This window comes from Monodelphis domestica, chromosome 4 (genome assembly GCF_027887165.1).
Source record: "Monodelphis domestica isolate mMonDom1 chromosome 4, mMonDom1.pri, whole genome shotgun sequence".
NCBI classification, from domain to species: Eukaryota; Metazoa; Chordata; class Mammalia; order Didelphimorphia; family Didelphidae; genus Monodelphis; species Monodelphis domestica.
In genome coordinates, this window is record NC_077230.1 from 258,264,788 (window position 1) to 258,284,287 (window position 19,500).

Here is a 19,500-nt window from a genome sequence, read left to right on the forward strand (position 1 = left end):
AATCTCAGTTCTATTGCTATCAATAATTAGAGCTTCATTCAGAATCCGAATTCTCATCTGTAAAATGAAGGTGTTGACCTTATGTAATACTTATTTTCCTTCTGTAACCCTACAGTTATGTGTTTTTATGGAACCTTTTTTTTTTATTATAATGCTATTTGGATAAGTGGATTTAGCACTGATTTTGGATTCAGGACCAGATTTCAATTTCTTCTCTCTTTCTTACCTCTTTTCTCTCTGACTTACCTTGATGTAAGTCACTTAATGAATTTAGAACCATAAGAGATATTTAATTTTATTTTGGGGGTGGAGTCAAGTTGGAGACTTAGAGGCAGCAAAACTTCAGACCTCCACAGAAACTTTCCTCACTGATCAAAAACACAATGTATCGAGAGAACTGAAAACCAAATCTCACAACAGCACAGAACTAGCGAACCCTCCTGCTAGACTCAACTTAAATGGGTGGGAAGCCCAGCTCCTTTTCAGCTTCTGCTGCCAACTAGGGAAGATCTGACAGCAGGGCTCATCAGTACCATCAACTTAAATTGATCAATCAGCAGAGCAGAGAAGAAGCCCTTTCAGTGCAGAATAGTCCAAACCCACAGATCTAGCACATAATAAAAGGAGCAAGATTACAGGCAATTATAGGGAGGAAATAAGGGAAAATGTGAGTAAACAAGAGTAAAAGAAAAAAGAAATTAAAATTGACAGCTTCTATCCAGGCAAGGAACAAAGAGAAAATGGAACAGAGGAGGGCCAAGGAACACCAAGCAAAAACACAGAAACTCCAGTGAATTGGACACATGCTTTGGAAGAACTAAAAATACAACTCAAAAATCAATTATGAGAGAATAAAGACAACTGGGAAAGAATTCAAGATAAGTTATCTGGAAACAGAGCCGCTTGAACTAAAACGAAATTTTATTTGTCTCAAAATAGTGGTGAATACAGCAGAATATTGTAAAAAGAGAACTGGACTAAGAATCAATGCCTGTGTTCAGACATGGCCTCTACCAATGATCAACTCTGTAACATGGTACTCATGATATTTAACTTATCTGAGCATCATTTGTGTGGTTATGCAGTCACTTTTCAGTTGTGTCCAACATTCTGTGACCACATTTGGGCTTTTCTTGGGCAGATATTGGAGTAGTTTGCTATTTCCCTCTCCATATGATTTTATGGATGAGCAAACTGAGGCAAATAGCAGTTGAGTGACTTGCTCAGCATCATACAACTAGAAACATCTGAGGCCAGATTTGAACCCAAGAAAATAAGTTTTCCTATGTCTAGCACCAGAGCTCTCTCCACTGTGTCACCTAGCTGCCTACATTTTGCTCATTTATAAAATGAAAGGGCTATACCACAAGGACTCTGAGATCCCCTCTCCCCTCAGGTCAAAATCTCTCATTCTATGAATGTTGCAATTCTTTCAGAGCTATATCAAGAACATCAAATTGAAAGGCTGCCATCTTATCCAACCCATTTCATGAACACACTGGCCCTGGGTCAGGAAGACTGGAATTAAAATCCAGCCTCAGTGATTTACTAGCTGTGTGACCTGGGACAAGTCTGCCTGTCCTCAACTGTAAAATGGAAATAATAATAGCATTTACCCACCAGTCTTATTGTAAGGATCAAATAAGATAATTGGAAAACATTTAGCATAGTGTTTGGCACAAAGTGAGTGCTGTATAAATATTAGCTATTATTTGTTATTGTCACTATAACTTCTGAGAAGTAACTCAGTAAGCAGTGAGAGGCACTTCTTCTCAAGGTAACTTATTCTTTTCTTGACAGAATCACAACTCTAATTCAAGAAAAGAGATCTTTGACCAACATCTCTCACCAGGGAGTCAATAGTTAAAATCCACAAGGCAGTCCGAATACAGATGCCAGCTGTCCTACCCTGAGGTTTCACCCACTGTTGCTGTGATGCCAGACTTCTAGTCCTTAAGCCTCCTCACTTCCTGCCATTTGACTCTTCTGTCTTTTATCCTGAAACTTCTTGACCTCGATGCATTCTTTGTCCTTGATTATAAATTGTAATTTAAGATTGGACATTAAGGTTTTATTCTTAGTGCTTTTGCCTTCTAATTTATTTACTATTATTATCGACCTATACTCAAGACATGCTGCTAAGAGAAAGTCTGTGTTCCTCCATATACCTATATACTAGAGGAAATATTTTTATAATATGTATAGTAAATTTGCTTAATATTTCTTTTGAGGGAATTTTGAATCTCTAATTACATGGGGGGGAAGGGATTCCTAGTGAAGGTTTATACTTTTCCTTTTTTTAATACTTCTGCCACAACTGGATAAAATAAATAAAATAGCTAGTTCAGCACTCTCTGGCTTCAAAGCTCTAATAGGGCAATATGGCATAGTGGAATGGTTTTTGCTTCTATTTTGCAATTTGTTGTTGTTCCATCATGTTTAATTCTCTGTTATCTCATGTCATACACAAGAAAACATGTGTATCATATTTTCTTGGCAAAGACAGTGGAGTGGTTTGCTATTTCCTTCTCAAGTGGATTAAAACAAACTGATCTCATGTGACTTGCCCAGAGTCACCTATGTAATAAGTGTCAGAGACCATATTTTAACTCATGTTTTCCTGATTCCAGGCCTAGCACTATCCACAAGGCCATCTAGGCACCCAGGTTTACAATTTCCATATTCTGCTTTCAATTTTATTTATTTATATGTTTCATTTTCACAGATTGTAAGCTCCCTGAAGGCAAGGATAACATCTTCCTTAATCATTCCCTATTCTCAATATTTTTTTGGCCCATGGTAGGGGCTTAATATTTGTTTGATGTCAGTTTTAAAATTCTCCAAAATACAAATGTCTTAATCAAACATACTACTATTGGAGTGGCTTAGTTTTCCCTATAATTCAGCAATCTCATCAACTAGAGATATAATATTTAGTTTCTGTGGATAAGTAAAATTTCTCTAGCCACTGATGGATGAGGATCCAGTGACATTCATGTTTTGCCTAAAACATCAAAGTATAGATATATTGAGATGTCTTGATGTCATTTTGCCAAAGAGAAAATAATTACATACATGACAATTGAGGTGTGGTATATCTCATTTTACTGATCAAAAAATAAAATGCAATAAAATAAAAATATCTTTCATGTAGTAATATTTATATCAGCTTAGAATTTAGAATAATATCTCTAAAAGCTTTTTTAAATGAGGGTGATACTATTTTAATATTTCTGGCATAAATAGATAAAATAGCTAGTTCAGCACTCTCTGGCTTCAAAGCTCTAAAAGGACAATGTGGAATAGTGGAAAGAATAAATGAACTTTGAATCAGAATATTTAGGTTTGAGGTGAGGCTTTCCTTGTTAATATTTGTCTGACCTTGGACAAATCATTTAACTATTCTGTGCCTCATTTTCCTCATCAGGAAAATGAAAAGACTGAGTTAGATAACTTCTGAGATTGCTTCTATGTCTTCATCTCTGATCCCATCTCAGAGGTCTTCTCTGACATTTAACACCTTTGAGACTTTGAGCATCTTACCTTCTTTCTATTGGCCTCCATTTTCTTATCTGTAAATTGAGCTAGCTGAACTAGATAGCACCTGAGGTTCCTTCCAATTCTAGATCTCTTACCCTATGCTGTTCCTTAATATATTGGCTCTGTGACATGAGGTAAATGATTAAATTAGGTCCAAACAATTCCTACACACATAAGGTTTAACTCTATTTTCCCCTATTATCCTTTTGACCTAGTCCTACTTTATTTTAATTAAAGGCATATTGAAGTAGATGTGTCAATAATAATATATCACATCAAATTCCGCAACAAACTAGAGATGGCTGACCAAATATTTTGGTTGCTATGAAAATGAGATACATTAAAAACTGTTCACCAACCCATCCACTCAATCTAATAACATTTATTGATGCCTATTACACAGAAGACTTTTTTTTTTTGTTAGAGCTCTATAGGGAAGAAGAGACCATGTGAGGCCAACACAAAAGTGTCTGTGATGGGTATAATGTGAGTCATATGTATTATACTTTTTTGAAGGGAACAGAAGGCATAGGATTACTTCTGGCTGGAATGATCAAGGCAGGCATCATGGGGGAGGTAAGATTTACACTGGGCTTTTAGAAGGCTGGCTCAGGTCTTAGTTGGCAAATCTAGTGCTTGGGAGAGCATTCCAATTACAGGAAAAAGCAAAGATGGAAAGGGAGGAAAACAAAATGCATTTAAGAGAATGATGATCAGCTCAGATTGATTTACTAGAACCTCAGAAAGTAGTGAGACGTGAAACTGGAAAGATAAATATAGAACCTAGTTGAAGAGCACCTTCAATAGCAAATTTGGGGGATGTTTTTTGTTGCAATTTAAGGTTTATAAAACCTCTTTACACTCATTTGATTTTCTGGTTAATAGATAAGTGAGTACCTTGGAATCTGTGGCAAGATAAATATAAAGAGCCAGTCTCAGTAGCAGAAAGACACATCTCTGAGATACAGCTTTATGAAGCTGGGGAAATTATTCACCCTCTCAGTTTTCTCTAAATTTCTTTCTGACCACTCTTTGCAGAGAAGTTGCTGAATTGTCCTCCTAATGAATATTTCTACTCAAAGAAGTTTCATGTATTCATGAATTTGTAGGTAATTCTGTCCTCATGAGGATTCTTTTTTTTCTATTTATATACATCTTAAAATTAAGTTTTTTATATGAGAAATATAGATGTTTATGACCCTACACTTTTCAGATTGGTTATTATAACAGAAAAGGAAAATGACAAAAGTTGGAGGGAATAGGGGAAATTGAGACACTAATTCATTGTTGGGGAAATTGTGAACTGATGCAGCCGTTCTGGAAAGCAATTTGTATGTATGTCCAAAGGGCTACAAAATAATATTATATATCTTTTTTCCCCAGAAATACAATTATTTGGTCTGTATCCAGAAGAGATAAAAAGGGAAAAAAGATCTTTATGTACAAAATATTTATGGCAATTATTTTTGTGGTGGCAAGAATTGAAAAGTGAAGGGGTACCCCTCAACTGGGGAATGAACTGATAAATTTTGGTACATAAATATAATGGAATACTATTGTATTTTAAGAAATGACAAGTAGGAGGATTTAAGAAAAAACTGGAAAGACAACATGAATTGATACATAGTAAAATAAGCAGAACATTGAGAAGATTGTACTTCGTAATAGAAATTATTGTATGGTGACCAACTATAAATAGCTTAGCTATTCACAGGAATATAATAATCTAAAAAAACCCCAAAGGCCTAATGATAAATATATTATCTGCTTGCAGAGAAAGACCTGATGGAGTCTGAATGCAAAAAGAAAAGTATACTATATTTTACTTTCTTTCTTAATATTTTTTAATTAACTTTCACAAAAAGATGCACATGGGAAAATGTTTTATATGATTGCACATGTAAAATCTAAGTCAAATTACCAACTAAGGGGGAGGAGGCAGGAAGATAATTTAAGGAGAGGAGAGAATTTAAGACACAAAATTTCAAAAAAATTTAAAATTTGTTATATATAATTGGGGGAAAATAAAATGTTTTCAATGAAAAAATAACAATATTTCAAAACATACCTTACCTACTCCTAGCCATACTTCACATTTCAATGAAAATGGCTTCTTTCCTGTTTATTAAGTAAGGCACTCCATATTATTTGATCATTTTCAATGGTTATCCTTCATTGCCTAGAATTCTCTCTGTATGTCTCTGTGTCTCTGTCTCTGTGTCTCTGTCTCTGTGTCTCTGTCTCTGTCTCTCTCTCTCTCTCTCTCTCTCTCTCTCTCTCTCTCTCTCTCTCTCTCTCTCTTTCTCTCTCTCTCTGACTCTCTCTCTGGCTCTCCCCTACACCTATACTCTTGGCTCCCTGGCCTCCTTAAAAAAATCCCAGTTAAAATCCCACCATCTATAGGAAACCTTACCCAATCTGTGCTAATTCTAGTACCTTCCTTCTGTTGATTATTTATAATTTGCCTTGAATATATCTTCTGATGTCTTTTTATTTAACTATTAGCTCCTTGATGTCAGATATTATTACATTTCTTTGTATCTCCAATGTTTAATAGAGTGCCAGGCACATTTTGTGCTTAATAGATGCTTACTGACTGACAATGATTGACATAGTCAAAATGGAAATGTTTCTTTTGTGTGACTATACTATTTGTTATAAACATATTTTTTCCTGTTTATTTCACTTCCCATCATTGTTGTGCTTGGTTCTGTCTCTAGGAATATCATGTTTCTCCCCAGATAAGTTCATCATCTAAAATTTCAACATCACAGACATTACTTAAGCTTTGCTTCTCAGTACCTTCAGTTGTCTCCCTCTCTGATTAGAGTGCTAGATGGTGGAGAAACAAACTCCTCCTAAAGTTTCCCTTTATAAGAGGGCTGAGAATTTTCAACTCTTCATTTTCTAAAAGCTTCTCTGCCTGATTTCACATAGAAACTTCTACAACTCCCCCTGAGTTCCTTTGGGTACTGTTTCCCCCCACTAGATTGTAAACCTCTTGAAGATAAGGACTGTTTTTCTTATTTGAATTCTCACCTCTTAGTATAGTACCTGGTACACACATGGTGATTAATAATTATTTATTGACTATTGGTTATTTCTTTTTTAAAATGGGAATGGGAAGGCAAGGAAGGAATAGAGATATAAAATAAAGGAGAGTAATTCAGAAATCTATTTGAATAATACAGAGAATAGAAGGAAAGTTTTTAAAATGTCAGAGGGTAGATTTAAAAGTCAAAGCTGATCATATTCTTTATGGAAAAAGAAATGCATGTAAACCATAACATCCATAATTTCATGGACATTTTTCTATTCATATAAATGTATATAAATATATGTATATGCAAAAGCCTATATTTGGGTATTGAAGTTCATCTTAAAAAGAAATAACACATACACAAACTACATATTAACCAGTTTCTTTATGACAGTTGATGACCAGCTTTTTTCTTCTATTATTTAATATAATGAAATTTCAGGAAAATAAAATTACTCATGAATTTTTAAAATTTATTTAAAATTTGAAGATATATATACATACATATATATATGCATATATATATATATATTTAGGATGAACCTAAGATCACATCTCTATGGTGAAATCCATTCATATAAACTGTCCAGAGACACAGATTGATCATTTATCTGTTACTTAGGGTCTTAAGAGAGTTGCTTGTAAATTAGTGAGAATTGTTGATAAATAATATGCTGGTCATATTTTTATGTTTTTAAATGTAAAGGCAAAGAATAATTATATTATTTTAATTGTTTTCTTCTTCCAGGTCTTAATTCAATATTCTTCCCACAATGAGTGTTCAATAAATTACATGCACTTGAATTCACTTCTATACTTGTAATGTTTTTGCCTGGGGAAATTAGGTATTTCTTGGTAAATCCTCCTACTTTATCATATCCTTTCAAAAATATTAAATTCATTGACTCTAACATCAAGAAGCTGAAGACAAAGTACAAAATTAACAGAAGAAAAGATCCTACTGAAATGTTCCTTAACCTACTTAGAGATTGCTTATAGTTTAACTATCAGATGATCCATAGACAGACAGACAGACAGACAGACAGACAGACAGACAGATAGATAGATAGATAGATAGATAGATAGATAGATAGATAGATGATAGATTGATTGATTGATTGATATTTTTCTTGCTGGCAAACAGATGCTTCTGTTATTTAAAGGACATGTAACAAAAAATTTTATGGCACCAATACATTCAGAACACCTATGTCTGAGAATTAATCATTACTGCCAAAATAGACCAACTGCCGATCTTTTAGATAGTTAGAGGACGTTAGTTTTAAATTTACGCATAAAACTAGGAGACACTATTTTAAGATCACCCAAAAAAGGTTGCTTTTTTTGCAAGAATGAGTACACTATAAACTGAATGTCATATCTAAAATACCAACTAACATATTAATATGATGTTATATCAAATGATATTACACATATATGCATAATGTATTTAGTGTTTTGTAAACTACAATATAATTATTCTCAAAAATTGTTAGAACACATCCTCTGGATGGTCAAAAAATAGGACTTCTGGCTTTGGTGAATGAAATCACTGCTTTAACAAATAAAAAGTACATTCAAAATGGGTGAGTGACTTAAACATAAAGAAGGAAACCATAAGTAAATTGGGTAAACACAGAATAGTATACATGTCAGACCTTTGGGAGGGGAAAGGCTTTAAAACCAAGCAAGATATAGAAAGAATCACAAAATGTAAAATAAATAATTTTGACTACATCAAACTAAAAAGCTTTTGTACAAACAAAACCAATATAACTAAAATCAGAAGGGAAACAACAAATTGGGAAAAAATCTTCATAGAAACCTCTGACAAAGGTTTAATTACTCATATTTATAATGAGCTAAATCAATTGTACAAAAAATCAAGCCATTCTCCAATTGATAAATGGGCAAGGGAAATGGATAGGCAGTTCTCAGATAAAGAAATCAAAACTATTAACAAGCACATGAAGAAGTGTTCTACATCTCTTATAATCAGAGAGATGCAAATCAAAACAACTCTGAGGTATCACCTCACACCTAGCAGATTGGCTAACATAACAGCAAAGGAAAGTAATGAATGCTGGAGGGGATGTGGCAAAGTAGGGACATTAATTCATTGCTGGTGGAGTTGTGAACTGATCCAACCATTCTGGAGGGCAATTTGGAACTATGCCCAAAGGGCAACAAAAGAATATCTACCCTTTGACCCAGCCATAGCACTGCTGGGTCTGTACCCCAAAGAGATAATGGACACAAAGACTTGTACAAAAATATTCATAGCTGCGCTCTTTGTGGTGGCCCAAAACTGGAAAACGAGGGGATGCCCATCAATTGGGGAATGGCTGAACAAACTGTGGTATATGTTGGTGATGGAATACTATTGTGCTCAAAGGAATAATAAAGTGGAGAAGTTCCATGGAGACTGGAACAACCTCCAGGAAGTGATGCAGAGCGAGAGGAGCAGAACCAGGAGAACATTGTACACAGAGACTAATACACTGTGGTATAATCGAACGTAATGGACTTCTCCATTAGTGGCGGTGTAATGTCCCTGAACAACTTTCAGGGATCCAGGAGAAAAAAAAACACCATTCATAAGCAAAGGATAAACTATGGGAGTGGAAACACCGAGAAAAAGCAACTGCCTGAATACAGAGGTTGAGGGGACATGACAGAGGATAGACTTTAAATGAACACTCTAATGCAAATACTATCAACAAAGCAGTGGGTTCAAATCAAGAAAACATCTAATGCCCAGTGGACTTACGCGTCGGCTATGGGGGGTGGGGGGGAGGAAAAGAAAATGATCTATGTCTTTAACGAATAATGCTTGGAAATGATCAAATAAAATATATTAAAAAAAAAAAGAAAACAATCAAAAATATCCAAAAAAAAAAAACAAATAAAAAGTACATCATCTCTAGCACTGAGCTCCTCCGATTTGAGAAACTTGTGAAAACAAATATCACAACAGCTAATATCACTCTACAAAGGGAATCTCTTCATTTAGAGGGAGACATCTAACAATTTTGCATGATATTTGAGCAAAAGTAGAAAATGGTCATAGGGCTGATGATGGGACTTCTGGTTTCCTCATATTGCCTTGTTTTATAATTTTCCATCCTCAGGAAATGACCTGCTTCCATGTTTTAAGGGCCGTATACCTCTCCTTTTTAGGACAGTGCAGTGCTTTTTAGTTATTCATATTGATGTAGAGGAGAGAAGCTTTTCCCTCATTAGGTGATGAAAATCAGGCCTTTAAGCAACAGTGCTAGTCCATTCTGGCCATTTTCCAAAGCACTGAAACTCCTACTGGAACTGAGCCAATCCCAGCTGAGGATGGATAAACACATTATTAATGGAAATGGTGCTTTCTCAGGCGCTGATCTCAGTACCTCCTTTTCTATGGATTAACTCTCAGAGTAGTAGGGTTGCAGTTGGTGGAGAGAGTGAAGTTGAAACTGCCAATCTTTCAGCTGAAAGTTCTTAGTAGATGCAGTGACTTATCAGGTGCAAGTCCATGAATGAAATGGCTGCATTTAAAGTGACACCATGAATCTAGTCTCATCAGGATCATCAATCCTAATTCACTTATGTCCATTTGGAGTGACCAGTCTGTCTCATTTATTTCAATTGCGTGCAAGGGTACCAATATGCTTTTCAATTAGTTGGGAAGGCCAGTAAGGCATCTGAATTAACAAGAATGAGCTATGGGCTGCTGAACGCACTTCCATTGGTTCTCCGTACAGCTGAGCAAGCTCCTTATTCTCAACCTGTGACTTGGATTTATTAATAGGTTGACAAAAAGGCTCTTCTCAAAAATTAATTAGAGTTGTGTTGAACTCCAGGAGTATAATTCATTTGGCTGGTAATTGATGGAGTGCACCAGTTCACAGGTACCAGAGACACTCACTCCATCCTATTTCCATCTGCTGATACTTCCACAATAAATTTAAATTGCTTATCCATCATCCATCTGGAAAATGAGCATCAGACCCCAAACACACTTACCTACAGCTGCGATGTTACATGGGGTTGCCTTGCATTATAATGTCAGATAGATCATAAACAACCTGTTTTCTACATTGCAAAAGCAAATTCAATTAAGGTACACAGATATGCCTCTAATTTATGGTTAGTAATCACAGATATCTTTGAATTAGCTGACTAATATATAGTCAAATGTGTTGGAAAAAAGTCAGTGACTAATTCTTAAAAACAATTGTTTCTGAATGATCATAGAGAGAATATATTGATAAAATGTATTGATAGTTCATTTTATTATAAATGAATTGTGTGAATTGTGCGCATTGGCTATGAGAGGAGGTTGAGAATAATGGAGGGAAAGAACAGGAATCTTGTAACCATGGAAAAATCTTATAAATTAATTAATTAAATAAAAATTTCCAAATTAAAATTAAGAAATTAATTAATTGTGTTCAGTATAAGATTGGGATCTGACAATTTTACAAAAGCTTTTCTTTACAAAATTTTGGTGTAACCTGATTAATATTGGAGTATTCCAATGATATAGCTGTTTCTCTACTGATTGAACAAAGTACAGTCTGACTTAACACATGATAGCAGCTTCAAATGTTTCCTATTTTTTATCAATTCCGGACATTCCTGAGCAAGGCAGGGATGCAATCATTCACCCTTTGGCATGTTTACAGAGAGTCTTGCTATTCCTTTTCAGGAAGCATTTGACTGAACACCCTGCATGCTTTTGGTGATTTTTGGGTTTCAGGAAAATGATAAATAAACAAGCAATTCCTTCACACAAAGAATGGGGGAAAATTACTCATATAGGTGATTTATAAAAAACAACTCCTACTATGTCCATCCTAGAGATGTTATGAAGTCTAGCTACTTATAAAATATAAGTAAACACATCATTAAAAAAGTTTCTTGATGCTGAATATTTTCAAAAACACATCTCTGAATTTGAATATAGTAATTAGGAAACAGAGTGAAAGAATTAACAATTATTAGTCATTCCATAACAATTGTGTCCTTGAAATCTTCTCTTATATACTTTCCAAATATCACTCACTGTCTTTAAATCTATTCAAATTTTTAAGTACAGGGTGGCCTGAAGATCAGAGAAAAGGGTAGTGATTGTCTATGACTTACTGAACTACTATTTCCATTATGGAGATGCTGATATTTGAGAGAAATCACTTCACAGCCTTGAAACTAGGTATGATAATCTTGAGACTTCACATAAAATCAAAGCACAGAGTAATTTATTTCTGACTGGGGGCTGAATTGGCCTCCTTATGACACCCAGGGTGTCTAAGTAGTACTAATTATAGGCTGTCAAACAACTTATATTAGATTTGAACTTACCTTCTGTGGCTAACTTTATTATCAGCTAGTAGTGCCAATCAATTTTAAAGGTTTCTTATAAAGCAAATTTAAGAGGCTTAAAATATTGTTATTATTTTAAAATGAAGTAAAAGCAATAGAGTAACTGGAAAAAAATAGAATTTTCTTTTCTGTAGAAATACCAATAGGTATCTATTGGCAATCCCGTTCTGATCTTACCAGCTTACTAATGGGATAAGCAGGACTAGCCATTAGTAAATGGCATCACTGAATTTATGAGGACACTTAAATGTTTGGAGACTTGGTATGGAAGTCATGATATGAAAATACAAGCAAGTCAGTTGGGTCAATGATGTTCTCTGTTTTAAAATATACAACCATTATTTTAGTTTCCATTTAATAATCAGTTAAAATGGTTATTTCTATATGAAGTAAATCACAGAAAGTAGACAAAATGCCACCGGTTACCCAAGTATACCCTTTGTGTTTCAGGGTACTTGTAGGAATTTTATATGGCACAGTCATCATAATTTGTTATCATTCAGTTCAAACTTTTTTCATGCAAATACATAGTACACGTGTACAGTTCAGTTTTCTTCAAGTTCTGGTTATTTATCCTTTATACATTAATTTCAGTTTCATGGAGATTGAAAGAATGATATAAACTATACCTGTGTCTTGGAAACACTCTTGAAAAGGGAAGTAGTTTCTGCAAAGTATTCCTTGGATGATGATAGTGAAAAAAAATTTCAGGATTCTGAGTTCTTGAATGGAGCCAAATTTTAAAGTCTCACAGGTTATCTGTATGTGTATAAAACAACAAGAAAGATTATTATTGCAGTTGCATATATTCCTTATGTCAACTTTCAGAGCTTACAGAAATAGTTTGATGTTATTCATGTAATTATGAATGAGTGGATCTGTCATGTTTTGTTATCCTAACAGTGAGATTTTTCTAGCACACATAAATGTCTATGAAATCTTTTAAATATGCAGTTATTCTTTATTATTTGCATGTTTTTAAGAGAAGAGAAAGACTATTCCTCAAACTAGTTTATCCTAGATCAGTATTGACAAACCTATAGCATGTGTGCCAGAGGGGACTGCTCCCTTCTCCCTTCACATGTACCTGAGTACATTTCTCACATTAACTTGCTACTCTGCCCAGTAGTGAAATGGGAGTTCTTCCTCCCTCCCCTGTCTGGGTTAAGGTGGGGGCGTATATGCCATGAAAGTGTGCAGTTTGTGCACTTGGCCTCTAAAACTTTTGTCATCACTCTCCTAGGTCCTATACTTCCTGAGCTCAACAAAAACAATTTCACAAAGAACCTGAGATTCAAATTCTTAAATATATATATATATGCAATATATGCCATCAAAGATGATTTCTTTATAAAAACACAATGTTCATGATTATATAATTTAACACATGAAGAAACTGCAGAAGTCATTAAATCCCAACCTTTCATTTTGTAGATTAAGAAATTAAGGTGGGGAAAGATTGCATGTTTCTTCCAAATTATATGAGTATAAGAAACAGTAAAGATTTGAACATAGGTGACACAGATTCATAGGTAGAACTTGGGAAGGGATCTGTGAGGTAATTTTGTTCATTTCTTTCATTTTACAAATAAGAAAACTGAGGCCCAGAAAGGATGAAATTTCTATTTCTAAAAACTTTTTAATGATAGATTTTTAAAGGAACAGCATATTTTCCTAGAATTCAATTACCTAAGCATAACAAATGTTTTACCTCAAAAAGCTATGAAGAAGCAGAAGTTGTTGCAATAGGATGACTGATTATTTAAATGATTCTCTAAGTCTTACATATTAGTATACCATTAAAATCCCAGAAACCCCTAAAGTATATTTTATGTGACTGAAATGGGAAATAGAAGTTCATTCTCCAGCCAGCTACATCTCTCAAGGACAACTGATTTTACAAACGTTCCCTTAAAATTCAAATGAGTCTAGTTGGCTGAAATGTCAAAGTGATACCTGAATTTCACTATACCATAGAAGTTGATATATTCAACACTATGAAGCCTAATTTGAATTTTAGGCTATAATTATCACATATAAAACTAAGCAGGTAAATTTTCTCTAGCTCTAATTACATATGCAGTTATATACATACAATATAGTTATAGTTTATGCTATATATGTTAGTTGCTTAGTAAAGATACACATAGGTACATATTTAAATGTGCATATGCAATATAGATAAGAACCTAGGTCTTAGGTCCTCCTGAAGCAAATATATATATATATATATATGTGTGTGTGTGTGTGTGTGTGTGTGTGTGTGTGAGTGTGTGTGTGTGTGTGTGTGTGTGTGTGTGTAGAATCTTGTTTCCTAGAAAATAGGAAGTATGCTAAAACATGTTCCCTTTTCCTTGGTTTTACCTCAATGGCAATATGTAAAAATATAAACACACACACATATATATGAATGAGAGTCTTTTATGGTAACATCTGTAGTCATGAAAAGTAGAATACAACATGAATATAAGACAAGCAGTTTAGTGAGTGACAGACTTGGAGAGAACCATTCCCATTTCACTGAGTCTATAACACTATAACAAAGAAAAACAGCTAATAAAATCCACTGAAATAGGACATCTCTATGCCAGTCAGAGATATTTCATACAAAGTTTTTTTTTTTCCTCCACCCTTAACAGGTTTCCTTTTTGATTCTATCTGCACTGACTTTGTTCATGAAAACTTTCTTTTTCATGTAGTCATTGCCTATTTTATCTTTTCTGATCACTTCTTTCTTTGGTGAATTTCCCCCCTACATAAACTTATAGAAAAAAAATCCACCCATTTTTCTCTTTTGTGATATAGACTTTTATATATAATGTCATATGCCCCTTTGGCATTTATCTTGGTATTTAAAGTGTAAGATGCTAATCTTAAGCTATTCTATACCATGTTAATTTTCAGTTTTTTTCTAGTCATTCTTATCAAAGAAGAAGTACTTCTCCCTGAAATGGTTTATGTTCAGAATACATCAAACCCTGGACTTCTGAGCTCAAATTTGATATTAACCTTGCCAATCAAATTTTTCCACTGATTTATTTTTCATTTTACAAAGTACTAAATCATTTACTTGTTACTGTTTTTGATAGTTTGAGACTGTAAAATGACAGTTTTCATTTTCTACCAATTTTTTTCATTGTTTCACAGGAATTTTGTTCTTTGAAATTAATTTTTTTTATTTCATACCCACACAGAACCTTGTATTCTTTTTACAATCATTTTACATGGTTAGAGAAAGTAGATCCTTTATAACTCAACTGGTACAAAACAATTTGTGAAAAACATTTTAGGTAATATTGTCATTTCCATTACATTGGCAACTCTAATGATGGCTATCTTGTCTCTTGCATGGGAGAAAGTATTCACATTGATGAATAGCACAATCATTTTGGTAGCCTATTCTACATTTGGCCTTTCTTTTATCCTCAAAAATTTCATATTTATGTTATTCTTCTCTAAGTTTCAAGGACAAAAGTGTCATCTGGTCCCATTGACTGATTGACCTACATCCAAAAGCTCTTCTTAATACATCTCAATAATTCTTGGGATTTTCTTAAGATTTATTGTGCATTATTGTTTATTTAGTAAGTGCCTAGCTAGTTAAGTTTCTCTAGTTCTTTATATATTGGAAACATGTCAGCTGCTGCTATATAGTGTTCCTAAGGTAAAATGGTGTTCACAAATACTTTTATCAGTCCAATTAAGATTCTTGTGTAGGCTAAGGTTTAATATATGGCTTCAAAGATATATAGCTTCAAAGAAGATATTAGAATATATCTCAACTTCCAACCCTTTGCAAAGGTGGGAATTCCTCGAGTGCTGTATGTTTCACACATTTTCCAATAATTTTTTATTAATAAATTATGTAAATTTCTTTTTTTCTCTTTAAAATACTAAATATTTGTTTTATTTTTGTTACCTTGAAAAGGAGGGATACTGGGATGAATTTGATAATGTTAAAAATAGGGAATAATAAAATGTTATTTAAAAATGTGTATTATACATATACATATATATGCATACATACATGGTCAAATTGGAGAGGAATAGGAATAGCAGTATTGGAGGCTGGTAACTGTTTCTTTTAGAGAATAGGATTTTAGCGAAGACTTGAATGAAGTTAGGGAAGCCAGGAAGCATATAAAATATCATATAGTTGATAAAGTAGTTGAAGTACATTGAATAATACCTTTAGCAATACAACATGTAGATCTGCAGTTTCAAATAGAAACTTAACCCACAAAACCAAAATTATGGAAAAATGTGGGATAACTATTGACAATTTGAAAATGTAATATCTATATTTCAGTATTTTTATTTATATCTTAAATATTACCCAATTATATTTTATTATATTTTAATCTGCTTTAGGATCCACTCATGTGTAGTAGATTGCATACAGGGTGGTAGGAATGCTTGATCCTTCTGATGTAAACATATAAAGCTATTAAGTGCTTCTTATACCAAAATACATGAAAGACCTCCAGATTTCTTCAGTAAGAGAAATTCCTTGTAAGGGCATAGGTTAGTGGAGACAGTTCCTTAGTGGATAAAAGTTCTAGAGTTGCCTAGAAGACACACAAGTGAAGTGGTTCGACAACTACTGGGTCAGAGATGGGATATAAACCCAAGCCTTCTTGATCCCAAGTCCAACTCTATGCCATGTTGTATCTATAACGATGCCAGATGAAATGGATAAAATGGTAGATGGGGCAGCAACAAATATGTATACCCTTCACAGATGTAAAGAACCACGTATATCTTTTGGTTGTATGGTCATATTCTATAGTCAGAAGACTTGGATTTAAATTTCAGCTTGACCACTCATTAGCTGTGTAACTATCACAAGTCATTGATCTCACTGAGCCAAATTACCCCTTTTAAAAGAAGATAAAGCTTGTACTGCTTTTTTCACTAGATTGTTTTAAAGATCAAGCAGGGTTATGTGGACCAATGCTTTAGAACACAGGCCATGCACATACATCCATATATTTGTTTAGCACCTCCACCCATCAATTTCTCCCTCAGAATATTGTAATTTAGGAGGAATGAGGGTTCTGGACCTGTTATTTAGTCTGTATAAGGGAATCCTGGTATGACAGTGGGGACTACCAACATACTCCAGTTATTTACATTTATAGTCTTAGGGAGTTACCCGGGGCAGTGAGAGGTAAGAGCCTGGAGCATTATCTCTTTTTTCATATGTGTCAAAGGCAGGGTTTGAGTCTTTCTGACTACAAGGTCCAATCTCTGGCCACCTTACCTTGTTGTCTTTTACCTTATCTATCATCCTCTCTTTGATCACATGTCATATAGTAAGCATTTAATAAATATTTGTCGAATGAATGAATGAACAAATTATACCAAATGACTTTTATGTTCAGTCTAGTGACAACAGAAATGATTCAATCAAGCTGTTAATAGATACCGAATTTGAAAATGTTTCCTATGCGTGTAATCTGCTGACCACTTAAAGACCTCTCACATAGTGCTCTTAATGCTTTGGGAACTCAATAATGCTTGTCGACCAATTAGAACTCTACTCTGTAAAGGTTATACTAAAGTGCCTGACATATTTCTAGGGCAAATGAAAGAATAGGAATGAAATTTCTGGGTTTTAGAACATTTAGTTATCATAAAAGACACTAGATTAATGGGTATGGAATGGACAAATGTAGACTGGAATTTATCATCCCATCTTTCCAGTCTGCTTTAATTCTATTTTGAAATGACCTCCCAAGGAGATGAGAAGCTCAGCTATTGCTCTGCCCACGTTACATGATGGTTTCTTTACTGAGATGATCAAAAGAGTGCCATTCACTGTGGTAGGCTTGTGATATAGATACCTTCTCTCTAGGGAAAAAGGGTATTCATTGTACCCTGTTATTTCTTTTTTTTTCCTAGTTACCAGGCAGCTGTCTAATGACTCAGAGGTCCTATACATTGGATAGAATTTAAAATGGAAGTCAGAAAAACAAATGTTTGAAAGTTTCAACTCAATTTATTAATCTGAAAATAATGTAAAATATATTTGTTCAACTAAGAAGAAAGACCTTCTATTTCTATAAATAGGTTTATAAATTCCCTTTGCTGACCAAATGACTTAAAATGTTTTTTGTCATTTTCACTGAAAACAAAAGAATGAAAAATGTCTAATCTTTTGGGACATGTCAAGGAATAAATATCAATTGCAAAACAACTATACAAATCAAGTATTGATCCTAATGTCTATTGAAATATCAAAAGGAGTTCTTAATAAATCCTTTATAAAGGGCAATAATAGAAAGGTTCCAAAGACTCACATAAAATTGTGATTATGGAGTAAGAGCAACTAATTCCCTGATTCATGTGTAGGAGTTGTAGGTAAAACAAGGAAAATTATAAATCTTTTGAATCAACTTCAATAATTTATGAAAGGACTTTTTAAAGTTTTAAGCATATATCAATTTGATCCCATGCATTAATTAGGATTCTTCTCCTTCTATACCATCTGGCTAACATCAAGTCATCATGGTTGGAGGTAGGACACCGATCTAATGGGACTAACTCTGTGACGTGTCATGCTAAATCTTGTTGTTTCTAATTAGGCTGCATGGCTCTAATGCAGTATACTGGGGTTAACTTAAGTGACCAGATCCATCTGGTATTGTCAGTTGGCCTCTGAAGGGAAGCTTCACAAGGATCTCCTTCCACAAGCAATTGTTCTGTGAATATCCTGGTGTGTCTTTTGGGTGCTGCTATTAACATGCAGACAGATTTTAATAATCCCTAGGGATTATCCTAATTCCTGATTAACTACAATCCACTAAAGCAATTTCTCCTCTTTCCTGATGCCACCTGCCTGGTACTGGAACTGCTCAGCTGTGAAAACTGACAGCAGGCTTTTGAAAAGTGAATAGTGAGGGCAGAAAAGAGGTGAAATGGACACATGAGCAGTGGAATGGAAAAAAAATGTGTAAATTTCCCTGCTGAGACTGTAGATGATGCTTTCTTCTTTGTTGACCTCAGAAAGATGCATTACTTTTTGATCTAGAGCTTATCAATCATGAAACAGTGTGAAGAACACCACATTTATAAGAAAGAGGCCAATGTTTTGGTTCCCAGATCTTCTATTTATTAGTTGAATGACCTTGGGTAAATCACAACCTCTCTGGTTCTCAATTTCTCATCAGTATATGAAGGGGGATTCTATAAAATAACCTTTCAGATCCTTTCTAGCTTGTGATCAATAGCTTGATGAAATAATAAATAGGCCTAATAGTCACTTATTGTTTTGGAGGATTTAATCACTAAAATAGTATTTAAAAGATTTCCATTATTATAATCCTTTTATTGTCACATTTTGGTGATTTTGACATGGAATCTATGATGGCAAGGCAAGCATAGAGGGATAGAGGGCTGTCTCACCCTCCTATAACTATGGCATTTTGAATTCTGGTGCATTTCAGAATCACAGATATCTCTTGATTTCTTACCTTTTCTCTTTCTATATAATTTAATAAATCTCTCCAAAACCACTCTTCCTAGTAGTTTATCACTTTTGTTTA

General features: G+C 34.1%; 1 protein-coding gene across 1 annotated transcript in view; it reads right to left on the minus strand.

Annotated features, from left to right (window-relative positions):
- The window catches only part of CNTN5 (contactin 5), a 1,793,707-nt gene that overhangs the window by 1,286,353 nt on the left and 487,854 nt on the right, over positions 1-19,500 (minus strand). The window contains exon 3 of the mRNA XM_007494948.3: positions 12,583-12,712. The gene's annotated coding sequence lies outside the window, so the exon portion shown is untranslated. The remainder of the gene's footprint in view (positions 1-12,582; positions 12,713-19,500) is intronic.